The sequence below is a fragment of the Microtus pennsylvanicus genome, chromosome 9, assembly GCF_037038515.1.
Source record: "Microtus pennsylvanicus isolate mMicPen1 chromosome 9, mMicPen1.hap1, whole genome shotgun sequence".
NCBI classification, from domain to species: Eukaryota; Metazoa; Chordata; class Mammalia; order Rodentia; family Cricetidae; genus Microtus; species Microtus pennsylvanicus.
Window position 1 is genome coordinate 50,059,899 of NC_134587.1, and position 13,369 is coordinate 50,073,267.

General features: G+C 51.6%; 1 protein-coding gene across 3 annotated transcripts in view; it reads left to right on the forward strand.

Annotated features, from left to right (window-relative positions):
• The window catches only part of Gsn (gelsolin), a 55,016-nt gene that overhangs the window by 14,734 nt on the left and 26,913 nt on the right, over positions 1 to 13,369 (forward strand). The gene's annotated exons all lie outside the window — the stretch shown is intronic.

Sequence of the window (13,369 nt, forward strand, 5' to 3'; positions counted from 1 at the left end):
ACTGTGACAGCATTTCAACCTAACAGAAGAGAACTTCCAGTTGTGTGAGGAGAAAGGAGAGCGCCCTCCGGCCCATGGCATCAGTGGCCCATGGCATCAGTGGCCAGCCCATGATGTCACCGTTGCTTGCCAAAAGAAGCAGGAAGCAAGTGCCTACATTTCCCAATCCTCCACTGCACCCAGCGGAGGAGCTGAGCACGCCTCTGTCCCTCTGAAGTCTAGATGACAGGGCCTTTGTCCTTGGATCCAGAGGTTTCTAGAAGGTTCCCTAGGTCCAGAGGCCTGGCCACCCTTAGCTACCAATGAACGATCACACCTGGCTTCTGGGGTACCTACTTCTGACAGTCCAGAGACTGGGGTGCCCCTTCCTGTGTATGATTTTGCTAGCCATGTCACAAGGCCCTTACATTCTGTCTGCCTGCTGAACTTCTGGAAATGCCACAGGGCCACAGCCAGAACTGCTCGGGCCTAGCTGAGGGTCTCAGGAGTCTGCCTGTTCACCCTTGCGGCTCCCCTATCCCCTGCACTGCACCCGCCCCACGTTCACCTCCATGAACTTGGATGTAAGCACCCTGGTGTCCTCCCATCAGATCCTCAGATATCCTTGCCCCAAGTCTCTGGCACACTGATACCTCCTTCTCCATCTGGAACATTCTCTCCCTCGCCGCTGGAAGGCTGTCTTGTCAGTTTCCCCAGCTGCCCCACCCACCCTTTCCGACTATGCACAGCGCTTTGTTTTTCTGACTTAAATGTTAGGCGGATTCTGGAATCCATTCATTCCCAGAATCATGTGACAAGTATCTAGGGCCTGAGTTGGCAGTTGGAGAAGACATAAAGAATAGAAGCTTCCCATTCCTCCTGGGTCTTGTGTAGATGGATCTGATGTTCTAAGTGTGCAGCTAGGAGGAGGTGCTTCTCTGGACAGGGCAGAGGAACGTGAGTGCCGGACGGCTGGGTGAGCTAGGAAGGGAGAGCACCCCTCAGACGGAATGGGGAATGGCCAGGCAAGGGATCAGGGCTTCCAGACCATGCTGCCCTTGACTGTGTATTTTAATCCACGCTACTAGAGACTGTTAGGAGCTTCCCAGGGGAGACTTGGGGAACTTCATTAATGACACCATCTCACACATGCATACATACACGCATGCACACGCGTGTGCACGCACATCTTATGACCCTGCATGGTGTTGTTTTAGTGTTTCCCTCACTGAAGTGCCCTGATTCTTCAGGACCTGGTGTTGAGAAGTCCTGGGAAATGTGTGCTCTCCCAGGATTCTCTTGGCTCTTTGCCGCCAGCCTCCCTCACCCCCATCTCCCAGCCAACCCTTGCTGACTCTCTGGAATGGGTGGTGAACTGCCCCGTCCTGAAAGAGGAGCCATGCAATCCCTGAGGGAGACAATTGTGGCCCATACCCAGATGCTTTCCAAGACACCCATGGGGCCAGTCAGCTTTTCCTGCCCTGGGATGAGTGCTGGGCTGAGATGGGGAGTTGGGTGTTCCAGGCAAGAGGATTATGTGCAAAGGGCTGGTTACCTGGGGGAGCCCTGTGAGGATGAGTGAGTCATGTCTGGATACTGAGCTGAGAGTGGCAGGAGGAGACACAGATGACTGGAGAGAGCCCTCGGATGCCAGCTAAGCTTCAGTCTTTGGTCACTGGGAGCCATAGATGGCCGTGGAGGAGAGGAGCGGCTCGATTGATGGGATTTCAGAGCAGTCAATTATGGCAGGCAAAGAGGAAGGCGGTCAGAGAGGGCAATGCAGGAATCTCATAGGAGAGTGTGTTCCAGTGAAGCCCTGTCATGTCCCTTCCCTACACAGAGACAGACAGAGACAGAAATATACACACACAGACACACATACACACAGAAACACATACACACAGAAACACATACACACAGAGACATACATACAGACACACACAGAGAAACAGAGATATACACATACAGAGACACACACAGACACACAAAGACACACACATACACGCACAGACATAAACAGAGACACACACACAGATATACACACACACAGAGGCACATACACACAGAGACATACACAGACACACAGAGAGAGACATACACAGACACAGAGACAGAGACTTATTCAACATTCCATCCTTTGCACCCAACACTCAGGATGGCGAGGTTCTTAAAAATCCTAGACAATAACAACAACAACATTTAATTTGCGATGTGCCACAGGGGCTGTGATGTAACTCAGTAATAGAGGGCCTGCCTGGGACTGGTTCCCAGCACTTCAGTAACGACAAAATACAGTTACCAGGCTGATCGGGGCTGGGCACAATAAGATAAGTGTTTGAGAAGCAGGTGTCACAGCATGCTGGCTGGAAGGGCCCAAGGGTGCACACCGACCTCCCTAGTTCACATTTTGGGAAACTGAGTCCCAGGCAGAAGCAATGGAAGTAAAAGCAGAAAAAGAAGCCTAGGCCCAGGTACAGTCTCCTTTCTAGGCGGGTGTGGCTCTTTGCTCAAACCCTCTTCCTCAAGAATTGTGAACAATGGCTTCCTGAAGAAGTTTTAGTTAACTGTGTGTGGGAGGTGAGGGGCTCATTTCTGGGGCCGTTTGTGCTCTGATGTCTGTCGAGCTGGGACTGGCATAACTATTTCAGCCCAAGCCAGAAGGGCCTATTTATAGTTGCTAGATTGAAGCCTAGCCTATCTCAAGAGGCCTTTTCCCTTCTGCCCTGCCCAGCCATGGCTGAGGAAAACGCCCTAGGGGGAATGATGAGCAGCTGGGAACTGAGGGGCTCTCTGAAGCCTGTTCAAGCAGGACCACAGTTTAGCTACCAATTAGGCTCTCTGCCTGTTCTGATGTCCTCTTCTGGCCTCCAAGGGCACTACATACACATGTGCAAAGACATATATGCAGTAGAACACCCATAAACATAAAATTAAACAAATCTTTAAAAAATAAGAATAAAAAACATGTATTTATTTTCATTTTATGTTTTGCCTACATGTCTTTAGCACATGTATGCGTGCCTGATTCTAAAGAAACCAGAAGAGGGCATTGGATCCCCTGCAATGGGAGTTTGGGATGTTTGTGAGCTGCCATTTAGTGCTGGAGCTGAACCCTGGTCCTCTGCAAGAACAGCCAGTGCTCTTAACCACTGCACCAACTCCCCAGCCCATGTAGAAGAGAGTAACAGGCTTCAAAATCTAGCCCTGGATTTAAACTCTGCTCTGCCTTGCCTAACTGTGCAGTATTCAACTGAAGACTGACTTCTCTGAGCCTCAGTTTCCCTGTCTCTAAAACTGCATGATGGCACCCATAAGTTTTAATGAGGATTCAGAAAACTGGTGCTTATGAAGTTCATATCATGGGGCTGAGGAGATGGCTTTAATAGCTGAAGTGCTGGTCCCACGTGCCTGTTTGATCCCTTGCACTTACATAACCACAGGGAAGGGAAGGCAGGGACAAGAGGATCCCCCGGGGTTGCTGGCTCGACTGTCTGAGCTAATATGTGAGCTCCAGGCTCAAGGAGAAGACATGTCCTCCAAAATATGGTGAAGAATGATTCAGTGAGACAGCTGACCTTGATCCCTAGCCTCTACATATATGAGCACACATCTGCACACACATACACATCTGCACACATCTGTGCACACCTGCACACATATACGTGCTCACATCTGTACACACATCTGTGCACACATACCTCTGCACACATCTGCATATACATACACGCACACATCTGTGCACACACCTGCAGACACATCTGTAAGTGCACATCTGCGCACATACATCTGCTCATACACATCTGCACGCGCGCGCGCGCGTGCACACACACACACACACACAGTTGTTGTCATGACGCCTGCGCATATGGAGCTTCAGTGTGCAGAGGGAGTTTTATTTGCTGGTGATGCAGCTGAGGCTCCTTACATATGTGCTGCACCTCTCAGTGGCTAAGAGCAGTCAGGCTTGGGGAGCCCTGGCCTCCCACAGGGCCCTGACCTTTCTCTCTCCTCCTCCCAGCCCCCTGGGCCGATCCTGTTCCCAAGGTTCTGGGGAGCTCCGTGTTAGGGATTGTTTTTCTTAAGAAGTCCCTTCTGTTGTGCCACAGGATGACTCAGAGCTCTGAGTCACAGCTGATGGCAGGGGAGGCCCTCCCTGGGGGAGACAGAGGGGAAGGAGGGAAGAAAACAGGAAGGGGACCAGTTAGTCCCAGCTGTCCTGCTGTTTGATCCACCAGACCCAGCAGGCCCCTTCTCCTGCTTAACCTCAGTTTCCCCAACTATGGTTGTGCCGAGTGGTTCCCATTGGTAGCTGACCCTTAGAATTGGGTTCTTGGAGGCTCCCAGTTCTTCACATTCCGAGGCTGGGACCGCGCTGGGGAGTCTGTGCTCTTTCTAAACTCTCCCAGGGATCTGCTTGCCCACTCTTGTGTGTAGAGACATCCACAGCCACTCTCTGCTGTCAGTGACTCTGGGCTACTCTCAGTAGATGACAATGAAAAGTTCACTTCCCCAGCTAAACATGAGGATTGGAGGCGGGGAGGGGGAAGGGGGGCTTTTGTTGTTGTTGATTTTCCAGACAGGTTTTCTCTGTGTTGCTCTAACTGTCTGGGCATGCTTTCCATAGACTAGGTTGGCCTCAAACTCACAGAGATACACCTGCCTCTGCCTCTGCCTCTGGAGTGCTGGGATTAAAGACGTGTGCCACCATGCCTGGCTAACACGAGGACTTTTGTTTCCACAGCAACATTCAACATTCCTGAAATATAATTCACATAACTGATTAAATTCACATAGAGTTTCCATATATATAATTCTACCATTTTCATGAACTCTGATTCTTAGTGAATTCGGGCTTTTGAAATCATCTCCACAATCATGTTTGAAAGACTGTTCTTTCCTCTCTTCCCTCCTCTCCCCCCCCTCTCCCCGTCCTTCCCTCTTTCTCTCCCTCCATCTTCTTCCTTGAGACAGAGTATCTCTATGTAGCCCTGGTTTCCCAGAAACTTGTGTAGACCAGTCTGGCCTTGAGCTCGCTGAGATCTGCCTGCTTCTGCCTCCTGAGTGCTGGGGTTAATGGCATGCACCACCACACCTGGCAAGAACATGTTCATTACTCCAAAATGATCCCTGTGCTTCACTGCCCACAGCTAATCAGCATCCGTGTCTAGCCCTCCTCTTTTATCAGCATCCGTGTCTAGCCCTCCCCCATCAGCATTCGTGTCTAGCCCTCCCCCTTTATCAGCATCCGTGTCTAGCCCTCCCCCTTATCAGCATCTGTGTCTAGCCCTCCCCTCTTATCAGCATCTGTGTCTAGCTCCCCCTCATCAGGGTCTGTCTCTAGCTCCCCCTTATTCAGGATCTGTCTCTAACCCCCCCCCCATCAGGATCTGTGTCTAGCCCTCCCTCATCAGGGTCTGTCTCTAGCCCCCCCCATCAGGGTCTGTCTCTAGCACCCCCATCAGGGTCTGTCTCTAGCCCCCCTCATCAGTATCTGTCTCTAGCCCCCCCTTTCTGGCCCTGTGCAAACAGTTATCCTGCTCCGAACCTAGGATGTCTTCTCAGTATGAGGTCACCGCACCCTCTTACCATCTGTTAGGATTTCCCAGCAACACAGTGTCTCGTGCACAGCAGACAGTGGGCACACGAGCCTGGTGCGTGGCCCAGACTCAGGCACCGTTTCAGAGCGCTTACCTAGCACGCCAAGAGCTGGGATGGACACCAGATATCTACTTCTCTGTCAAAGAAACGCCACCTGTGTCACATTCTAGAGCTGAAGAAGGCCAGGCACCGACAGGACAGGTTGCTTTGACAAGGTCACATGGTGACAGAGGCTGGGGTGTGTCCTTAACTATGACGTCGTATTGCCCCTGCCCCTGGGGTGAGGACCACCACAAGCATGTAGCATGTAGCATGTGTTTCCAAGGACTAAGGCCCGGTACAGAGGACATAGACATCAGCACCCAGCAGAGTGTATGGTGGGTGAATCCTCACCAGGGGCAAGAGCAGCATTAGTGAAGCTACAGAAGAGAAACCTAGCACAGGTCTAAGGAACACAGGCTGGTGTGTGACATGGTCGTGTGTTTGCATGTGACACTGGTGTGGAACGGCATATACGACGTACAGCCGTGAGCAGAAGAGCTTGGGGCTGGAGCTCTGGCACTTATGGGTTCCTAGGCCCCAGGAGGCTCTGTCATGGTAGGACCTGGGGCCCAGCAAGAGGCTTTTCTCCTCCTTACAAAGGCCTGCCTGTTTCTTCCTCCTGTTTCTGGATGCCAAAGAGTGGGCTTGTTCCAGAGGAGGACAGGGGCCCCAAGTACGCCCACTGTCCCTTTAGCTCAGACAGGGGTCAAGGCATGGGGCCAAGCCCATAGTTCAGGAAGAGCCTGCCAGGCCTCCAGCTCCCCACTCTCCAAGGCAGCCCCCCACCCCAGCACTGGCTGGGGCCAGCACCAGTAATTTTCCTCTTCCTGATCCTCCTTCTTATTGGCTCCCTGACTGCTTTGCTGGCTCGAGAGAAATTGCCTTCAAGCCTTTGGGGAGTAGATTGCTAACAGCTGCTGTGGGAGGTGCGGAGAAGGAGGAGGAGGAGGTTGCGGGTTGTGCACAACAGTTTTTTGAGCCCTCTCAGAACCTGGAGCTCACCATTTTATCCTGTTTCTTCTGAACAAGAGTGACAGGCACAAGGTCACACAGAGCCAGTTCCCAGAGCTCCTGGCAGGGAGCTGAGGTCACACAGAGGCTAGGGTAGATGGCAGAGGATGTGTGGTAGTCAATGAGCTATGCTGTTTAGGGCACATGGGTACCAGATCTCAGAGGGTCAAGCCTGGGGGTCCTGTGTCTGTATTGGGGCCATAGAGGGGTCAGGAGTAGTGGCGGCCACAGGCCTACTTGAACGTGAGATCTTGTGAGTCCTCCCTCTCTGCTCCTTGCTAGCCCCTGGCCTTCATCTTTTCATTGGAATTTTTTCTGGATTTTTAAAAATTTAATTAATATTAGATGTAGCAAATCTGTGACATACACCTGGCTGTCCTGTGTCCAAGAGCAATGAAGTTCAGAGGGCTTGAATTTCTTGTCAAGGTCAGCTTGTGAGTGTTGGGGTCCATACTGTTTTGGGTGGACAAAGCAAGAAGAGATTCTTGAGGTAGATAGGAAGGCTCAGAAGGCTGGCTCTTCAGGTGACTAGCTACCACCCTGTCTCTGGCCTTGGTTGGAACACTCCAGCTGTCCTTTGCTTTGAGTGTGAGGGTGGGCATGGAGCAAGTGAGCTGCAGGTGTGTAAAGGCCGGCAGGTACTGAGGGCCATCTTTGGATGTCATGGTTGCTAGGCACCAGCTGAGTGACACATTCAGAGTCAGGGTCTTCTGTCCTCTGGGACATACATCAGGGTAGCCTTGTTGCTCTGCTTTATAGAAAATGATATTGGAACATTGTAGAAAGGGACCACTGGCCCTGTCCCCTGAGCTGCTTCACATCCCTCCGTGAACAAGACTGTTATCTACTATCTCTTGGCCATGCCTGCCCCTTTGCCCTCGCTGGGACCTCTGCCTGTGGGCTGCAGTGGGGCATTCGGGTCATCATGCAGTGGCCAGAGTCCTGCACCCGCCACCACTCTCCATCCCCAGAACTCTCTCTATTGCAGAACTTGTTAATCCCAAAGATGTGAGGAGAAAGCCCACTGACCCAAATCACCATGGGCAAATTAATTAAGGCAAGCAATTAATTAAAGCAAGTTTTTTTTTTATTCATGTACACAAGCTGCCTTTCCCTAAATGTGGAGTTCAAGAGATCAGCCCTGGGCATGAGGAAGACAAGGTTTTTATAACTGAGGGGTAGGGGGTTTCCAACTGGGGGATTTGAAGGGCAAAACTGGCAGGGTTACAGGAGCAGAACATAAACATAAAAGGTCAGTAATAACAACCTCCTGAGGCAAAGACATGATTTCAAGGTGGTCCTAACAAGGTAGCCACAACAACAGGTCAGTCATAACAACCTCCTGCAGCAAAGACATGACCACAAGATGGTCCTAACAAGGTAGTCATAACAACCTCCTGAGGCAAAGACATGGTTGCAAGGTGGTCCTAACAAAGTAGCCATAACAACAGGTAGTCATAACAACCTTTTTGAACAAGTAGGGTTCCAAGATGGTTACAACTTTTTGATACAAAGAAGTGGTTGCAGCTTCCTGGAATAGGCAGTACAGAACCATTTGTATTTAAGGTTACAGGTGGGGCAGAGCCTAATCCTTGAGAAACAGAGATTTAATCATAAACATAAATGGACCCAATTTATCTTTACTGTAAGATGGCTTTATCACCCAAGATGGAGGCAGGCTGGTTCAAAGCTCTGCTCTCTTTGGACAGTAGCCCACATTTCCCTTCCCCTTACGCCATCACTTTACGGAAGTGGCAACATTCCTGCCTTGTGACTGGCAGTGTCCTTGAGGGTCATCCCTCTAGCAGGATGTAATCTTTTTACAGGTTACTGTTCTGCTGCTTGACTATGTTTGTTGATTGTCTACTCACTCATTAATGAACTGCTGGCTTGCTTCCATGTTTGAATTGTTGTGGGCAGTGCTGCTGTGAACATGGCTGTGCAGATGCCTCTTAGACAGCTTGCTTTTATAAACCAGTATTTTTTGAACATTTATTTTATGAAAAATCCTCTCTCTCTCTCTCTCTCTCTCTCTCTCTCTCTCTCTCTCTCTCTCTCTGTCTCTCTCATACACACACACACAAACACACACACACACACACACACAATTTGTGGTTTGTTCTGAGATCCGGTCTTGCTGGCTAGCCCTGGGTGAGCTGAAACTTATTATGCAATAATAAGGCCGGGCTGGCCTCAAAGTTGCTTCTCTTGCCTGCCCGAGCACTGCTCGTACAGGTACACACTATCATACTTGGCAGGGAAGGCCTTTTGGTCTCTAATTTACACACAAGAAAATTAGGCTCAGAGAGACAGAAACTCACCCAAGCAACTGACCCAGCAAAAATTGCAGCTTTCTTTTCACAGGCTTCATCTGCACTAGGCTACATTGAGCCCAGTGTATTTCACCTGGTTACAAGTCTTTAAGGTGTGTGTGTGTGTGGTATGTAAGTGCAGGTAACTGTTGTAGTAGCCAGAAGAGGGCGTCAGATCCTCTGGGGTGGAAGTTACAACTGGTTGTGAGCCATCTGATATGGGTGCTGGAAACCAAACTGAGGTCCTCCCCAAGGGCATTATGTACCCTTAACAGCTGTCCCCTTATTAAATTCTTACAGCCTTCATGGGAAGAAGATACTATGGTCCCTACCTACACATAAGTGCACTGAGCCTTGAGTGCCAAGGTGACTTTCTCAGGGCCACTCAGCCAGTTAAGGGGTAGATCTTAAGCCCCCACTTTTGCTAGCGGAGTTCTTCCCCATTACATGCCCAAATCCTTCCTCTGAGTGGTTGCCCCCAGTGGCATCTCTTGTCCCTTCCTCTGTGTCAGGAGCATCACAGATCCTGTCTTCTGTCTGCACCCCACCTGGGTCTCCAGCTGATCCTGCCCCAAGTCACCATGCCTGTGCTTGGACCTGTGTTTGTGCCCCAGCTTCTCAGGGTTTGCTACAGGGTCTAGGACTCAGTTCTTTGCAGTCCTGAGTTTCTCAGGGTTGGAGCATCTGCCTCAGGGCAGGAGAGACCAGCAAGTCATGGTGGAAGAGGCCTGGACTCATACACGGCCAAATCTTGTTGCTTCCAGGGCACGGGGCCAGGAGGTGGTAGGGCCAGGCCTCCTTTGACTGTGTTCACAGCACTGGGTGGGGCTGGCTCTGGGAGCTGGGAGAGGGTCTGTGGCTTCAGTCCCTGGGATAGAGTCAAACAAACCCCACTGGCCATCTTCCCAGTAGCTGTCCACACCCTACAGACTTGGCCAGGACAGAGGGCCAGCTGGCCATGCTGTTCCATGAGACCCAGGCCTTGCCTCTGGCCTGGTTGCCCACAGGCCTGAGTTCTAAGTCTAGGCTGTTGATACTGGCCCAATGGCTTGGAGGCATCACCTTTTTCTGCTTGGTGTTATCTACAAAGAGATGGGAGGCCAGTGGGCATTACTTCTGGCTGTCCTCTGGCTTGCCCCCATAGTTCTGCAGGTAGATATTACTGTCCCTATTTACAGATGAACTCCTGGAGGCTCAGAAAGGGAAACAACCCAGTCCAGATCGCAGTCTACCCCTATTGCTCCAGACTGCTGCCCTTTGATAGGTGTGGATCGCTGCCTTTGGGCCCTGGAAAGAAAGCAGGCTATCCAGGGACCCTTTGGGAGATGCTGTGTATCAGACCTTAGAGTCCCCTGATGTTCCAGGAGCCTGACATTTAAAATCCATTCCAATTTAAAAATGAGGAAACTGAGGTCTTGACTACCGGTGCCGAGGTCTGTGCGTTCAGGTCCTTTGGGCTTGCCAGAACTTGTGCGGGCCCTGTTTGGTTTCAAGGAGTTTCATAACTGCCTCTTTGTTTACTGATCCTTGTCCCTCCTGGCAAAATCCTGGGCCAGAAGGGTGGGTGCTCCTAGGGGACCCAGAGCACAGTTGTGGGCCAAAGGCCAACAAGCTCTGAGGGAAAGAAGGGAGTTCTTCCAGTGAATGCCGGCTGCCAGAGAGATGGAGAGTTGTGTGTCTGGGCTGAGGGAACAGGACAGGGAGTGTCTTCCCAGCCTGCCAAGGGCGACGGTGAGACCTCTCATCTGGTAGCCTCCCTATGCAGGCAGCCCACAGAGGTTCAGAGATTGACTTCAAGTTAGTTGGAGAGAGAGTGGGCCAAGAGATGGTTATGGGATCCTGGGTCCAACCACAGGGAGGGAGGGGTCTACAGAAGGACATGAGCTGTACCACTCGGTCCTGTAGCAGACACTGAGAAGGTGCCTGATGGGAAGGGGGCACTGGGCAGGACTCGCAAACGGCCGAGATGGGCTATCAAGGGGGCCAAGGGGGTCAAGGGGGCCAAGGGGGTCCAGGGGGCCAAGGGGGTCAAGGGGGCCAAGGGGGTACCTAAGGCACAGCGAAGAGCAGGGACTAGGGTGTATGAACCGAACAAACAGATGGTAAACAATGTTATATTGAAATCAGAGCAACCATCCCAGACCTGAGTGTCTTGATATGGAGGTACCACAGTCTTATCTGGGATCTTCTTAGACATTCAGTTGTCCTAGGCAATGACGTCAGGCATCTGGAGGGCTTGAGGGCTTTCCTGGAACCTCCTCTGGCCCTGGCCGAGGAGACTCCTGCCTGCCTGCCTGCCTGCCTGCCTGCCTGCTTGCCTGCCTGCCTGGCTGGCATGGGCTTGGACTGGTTTAGCAGCAGCAACCTTTTTCCTGCACAAGATTGCTGCTCTCTGTCCAGGTGAGGTGGGGCCATGGTTCCTGCTTCATCTCCCAGATAGAACTGGAGCCCAGGAGTCCCTGGTAAGAGTTTGGACCTCAGCAAGACCCCCTTCCACCTGAGTGCCCGAGCCCCGGTTTCTCTGTCAGTGGTGCGCCTGCCTTCCTTCTGCACGTATCTGCTTGCTCCCTTGGATTCATACATCCTTTTCCAAGCATGGAACAGAGTCAGGCAGGTTCCCATATCAAAGTCTTCACTCGGTGTGTGCTGTAGTGAGAAGTTTCAGGCTTTGGGGTGCTGTAGGGGAGCAGCCAGGCTTGATTACTCCCCAAGGTGGGGTGACGTGCTACTACTGATTTCAGAGTCTCCCTCTCACACCAGGGGTCCTAGCTGCTCTGATTCAAAAGAACCTGTCAAGGTGACCTGGTCCCCATTTTGAAGATGAAAACCTTGAAGCTCAGAAGCAAGTAGATTCTGTGCGGGATGGTGCAGCCAGGATCTGGGAGTGCTGAGGCCAGAAATGGCCTTAGAGTCAGAGTAGCAAGGCGTTGGCTTTTGGGTAGACACTGAGACCCAGAGAGGGACGATGAGCTGCCCCCAGTTATCCAGGCGTCTGTGGCAGAGCCTTCCCTAACACAGGGCATGCCCCTTTTCCCCTTCACTTGAACCCCCTTGTCCCCTTGACCTCAAGCCTCGTCCAGGCATGGAACAGAGTAGTGAGCTGCCCCTCTTGTCTCCATTCACTGATGCCCTGGAGTGAAGGTTTCTAGGCTCCAGGGTCCCAGAAAGCAGAGGCTGGGCTTTGGTCACTGTGACCCAAACTCCATAGCTGGCTAGCAAAGCTACACCACCTTTGTGAACATTAACCTGGGGCCAGGGACTCTGGGCTGGTTCACTGACCCCAGGGTTCGAGGCCAAGCCATAACAGCCCTCTGTTAATCACCAGCTGGACAAACTGGGGCCACACTGCTCTTGAGGGACTGCTGAGCCAGTCCAGCCGCTGGCTCAGGTTGCTTGCCATTTCCCAAGTCGGCTAAGGAGCAAGTATCCCTTTACGCATGTTCTTAAAGCATTCTTTCTACAGAACGGTTGTTAAACAAAACCAGCAACTCCTTTGGATATATTCTCGTCCCATTTTAGATCTTGTTTTGCTGTTTTACATCTCAGGATGTAATTTGCTGGCGCACATGGTTAGCTCACTGGGGTGTACAGTTCTGTGGTTTTTCAGTGGTGTGAACTGGTTGCTTGATCATCATCATGATATAGGATTAAAAACATCCCATCATCCTCAAAGGTTTCTTGTGCCAGCCACAGTGATCCGAGCACTCCCTCCAGCCTCGGGCAGCCATGGTGCTGTCCGGAGTGAAAGGGCTGTCTTCACCACTTCCAAGCATGCCAAGAACTTTGACAGTTTGGCGTTTACTGACTTTTCAAGGGTTTGTGCACCAACCTGCACCCTCCTAGAAAGGAAGAGAAGAGCCACTCGATAAACATCATTGTGCAATTTGCTTCTTGCCCCTGGAGGTCTCTCCATGCCTCCTGAGTGCCTACTATATGCCATGAGGCACAATTGGCTCTAACTCACACGCACCTCCAGCTGCACCGTGGACTGTGGTCCATTATGTGACAGCCCCATCACTTGCTTCCCCAGGATATTTTGGGCTCTTTCCAATTCTCTTCCAACAATGCTTCAATGAATATCCTTGCCCACTGAAAGCAGTTCTGTGAATCCACTCTGTGTTAGTCCAGGGCAGCCCACTACAGGCTCCACAGGCCTGGGGGTGGGATTGCTGGACCATGGAGCCCGGAGGATTCTATAGGCACTTGACAAAATCCCCAAGGTTTAGGTTTGCACAAAGGCCTCAGGCTACCCACCTTCCTTGCCAGCCTCACCCCCCACAGCCCCCTAAGCCAGACCCTTGTTATTCTCTGGGCATGGCCTGTGCTTGCCTGCCCCTTGCCCATACCTTGCTCCTCCCTGGGATGCTGTTCTCAGTCCCGACTGTCCTCTCTGTCCCCTTAGGCTTCACCTATGTCCTCTTAGGTGG